Genomic DNA, 4013 nt, shown 5'->3' with positions numbered 1-4013 from the left:
GAAATAATTGTGTGGGTCTCATTTAAATTATTTTGTCAATTGTATCATTTTATTGAATTGATTACAAGGTGGTATTTTTTATTTAATTTTTTATTTTAGATCCCTCTTTCAACTATTCTTTTCTTAGCTCTACAACAATAGAATTGTATAAATTATATATATCCTGAAAGTAATGTCCTTACTCAATTTGGATCGCTAATACAATTGAGAAGCCCATGAACAGCGGATCGGGAAACAGTGAGAATCTAGAGTACTAATTACCATAATTAGGGTGTGGAATTATCTCCCTTTAAGGAGCTCTTCAATGTTAGAGCATATAGGTAGGAGTGTACAGTAGAAATGGCTTGACCCTAAAAATAAAAGGGCATGTCTCAGATCAACATGGATAGTGAATTCAACCTGCACAACACACCTACATATTATACATATTTATAAACTACATTTTGAATATATTTGTTTAGAAGACTGATTTTTTATTCAAAAAGTGTTTTCCCCAGATTTGGAACTTGTAAAAACCATGGTTACCACATCAAAAAACACAAAAAAATGCAAAACAATGTAATTTTTAACCCAAAATTTGACCCACGCAAGTAATTTTTTTTATTATTAATCCCTGTCTTGAATTAAATATCACCTACTCGGTAACAGAAATACTCATGTTTTAGCAAAGGTCGTTTAACCCGATTTTTCACAATATTTACACATGTGCAGAGTACAAAAATAGACTACATGAATAGCTAGCTTTTGTTGTATAGACACAGATTTGTAAAAGGCCAAAAGTGTTGTCTCAAACCAATTTTTTTTTTTTTTTTAAATATGAAGCCCACATAGTCCACTTCATCATGTATATGCCAGTTTTAGTTCTGATTCCTTTTTTATATTTTGATTCATTAAATATTACAGAGGTTATTCATTGTACAAAAATATCACCCATTGACCACCGTATGCTACTGAACACTGCTACCTTATTCATCACTTTCCTTTTCCCAAAATTTAATTATTACCTTTTAAATGTCTGGGAAATGACACATTGAACAAAATGATGTATTCGTTCCCTTTCTCACTTTAATAGTGGCCGAGTAATATAAATTCTCCTGACAGGTGAATTTACACCGATTCTGCTCAGACTACCAACAAAGGGAGGTAATCTAAAAAAATGAAAACTTGAACAGGTTTGTAGTTGTTATGAATACAATTTCTTTTATGGTGAAATATTATGCTTTGAGATCATGTGCATGTGAAAAACAAAACAGTACAGTGATACTATGATGTTTCTGTCTTGTTTGATGACGTCATAGTTACTGTATAGTGAGAGAAGAGGTATATTCCCTCGGGGGATATCCATAATAGAATAATAATAATTATTGGTGATTTATTGGATTTTTGTTAAAGAAATTGTTCTCAATATATGAAGTGAGAGAAGAGGTCCATAATAGAATAATAGTTATTTGTGATTGCAAGGATTTTTGTTAAAGGAATTGTTCATAAATGTATGTTATCCTAAAGTGAAAAGCATTTTAATGCTTTTACTAAGGCATTAACTGTTATGCAAGGAGTACTTTGGCAAACTTATAATTTTTTCTCAGTGTCACAATATATGTTCTTTCAGTAATGAAAAACAAATGTTTGATAGTTAAAAAAATCATATTTTTTAATGCTGTTGCTAAGGGATAAAAGTGGTTGCTAAGGTATTAAACTGGTTGCTAAGGAGTATTTTGGCAAATTTATTATTTAGTTCTCAATGTAGTACTATATGTTCTTTCAAGAATACAAAAAAAGTGTTTGGTAGCTAACACAAATGCCATTTTTGATGCTGTTGCTAAGGGATAAAATTGGTTGCTAAGGGATAAAACTGGTTGCTTAGGAGTATTTTGGCAAATTTATCACTCATTTCTCTAGGTTATCATATACGAAATTATTCTATTGCAAAAATGTGTATGCAAACCTATGCCTATGAATAAGTTTAACTGTAGCATTGATGTTTGTAAATTTTCAATTTTTAAGAAATTAGTGATTTTGTTTCCATTTTTTTCCTCGTCTAAACAAAAAGGCTTCTCAGTTTTATTTATGATTCTTGTCAGGAAACTCTTGCTCAATTGTAAACACTATGTATTTTATGGCTATCTTGTTGTAGATTTGAAATAATCACTTTAATGTTAGGGTGTATTTTTTAAGAATTGTGCTTTTTTAAAAACTAGGTCCAATATTGGTTACCATAGCAACATAATAACAATATGGTACTTTTAAAATACATTTGATTTGAAACTTTATACATGTTACATTAATATACTTGTAAATTAAAATATTTTGAACAGTAGAAAATGCCAGTAAAATCTACTTGAAAATCATGAAAATTTAGTTTATTTTGGTAATATCAGCAGTTACCATGGTAACAACTATAATCCTCAACAAAAGTAACAAATAATAATAAATTTAGTTCAAACGACAGCAACAGATTATTACCATAAAGATGGTCCATATAAAGTTAAAAAATTAAAAATTAAAAAATTCAAATCTCCATTTGAAGCTTGATGGTTCGTGACATCCCCTCTTAACTGTTTTGCAAATATGATGTTAATATGATATTATTGAAAGATATTAACAATACAAATACACCTAGTAATGCTTCGCCTGTATTGTTTATTGACTTCCTACGTAGGTGTTCCTGGTACTTGGAATGGCTTGTCAAGCCTCCCGTGTTTGGTACCTACCACTATCCCGGTTCTGTTGAGGAGATAGGTATTCTTATCAGTATACTGCCTTTGATTCCATTGGTCTACTGGATTATGTTGGGTCTGTACAAAACAAGGGGAATTGGATCGACGAAAGAGGTATATATGTGACATAATATATACAGATATACAGAATTGTCCATTTTCAGCTATCCTGACCCGAATGGCCAAGCGAGCTTATGCCGTGGTGCGGCGTCCGTTGTCCGTCGTCCGTCCGTCGTTTGGCGTCAATAGTTACTTTAAACAACTTCTTCTTAATGACCACCTCAAGGCCTAAAATAAGGATATTTCACCAGAAGCAAACTGTTCCCTCAGCGTCGTGGGACGTCGGTATTGTCGAGCTACCGATGATGTTCTACGTGTTCAGCTATCCTGACCCGAATGGCCAAGCGAGCTTATGCCGTGGTGCGGCGTCCGTTGTCCGTCGTCCGTCCGTCGTATGGCGTCAATAGTTACTTTAAACACCTTCTTCTTAATGACCACCTCAAGGCCTAAAATAAGGATATTTCAACAGAAGCAAACTGTTCCCTCAGCGTCGTCGGACGTCGGTATTGTCAAGCTATCGATGATGTCTTACGTTTTAATACAGTGGGCTTTTCCCTCGGCGTCGTGGGAGGACGGTATTGTCGAGCTAACGGTGCTGTTTTACGTGTAATACAGTGGGCTGTTTCCTCAGCGTCGTGGGACGTCGGTATTGTCAAGCTATCGATGATGTCTTACGTTTTAATACAGTGGGCTTTTTCCTCGGCATCTAGAGACGTCGGTATTGTCGAGCTACCGGTGATGTTTTACTTGTAATACAGTGGGCTGTTCCCTTGGCGTCGTGAGAGGTCGGTATTGTCGAGCGAACGGGGCTGTGTTACGTGTAATACAGTGGGTGTAATACAGTGGGCTGTTCCCTCGGCGTCGTAGGAGGGCGGTGTTGTCGAGCTACCGGTGATGTTTTACGTGTAATACAGTGGGCTGTTCCCTCGGCGTCGTAGGAGGTCGGTGTTGTCGAGCTACCGATGATGTTTTACTTGTAATACAGTGGGCTGTTCCCTTGGCGTCGTGAGAGGTCAGTATTGTCGAACTACCGATGATGTCTTACGTGTAATACAGTGGACTGTTTCCTTGGCGTCGTGGGACGTCGGTATTGTCGAACTACCGATGATGTCTTACGTGTAATACAGCGGACTGTTCCCTCGACGTCGTGAGACGTCGGTATTGTCGAGCTACCGATGATGTCTTAAGTGAAATACAGTGGGCTGTTCCCTCGGCGTCGTGGGACGTCAGTATTGT

The sequence above is a fragment of the Mizuhopecten yessoensis genome, unplaced genomic scaffold (genome assembly GCF_002113885.1).
Source record: "Mizuhopecten yessoensis strain PY_sf001 unplaced genomic scaffold, ASM211388v2 scaffold10415, whole genome shotgun sequence".
NCBI classification, from domain to species: Eukaryota; Metazoa; Mollusca; class Bivalvia; order Pectinida; family Pectinidae; genus Mizuhopecten; species Mizuhopecten yessoensis.
The sequence above is the reverse complement of the archived record's forward strand: the minus strand, read 5'-3'. Positions refer to the sequence as shown.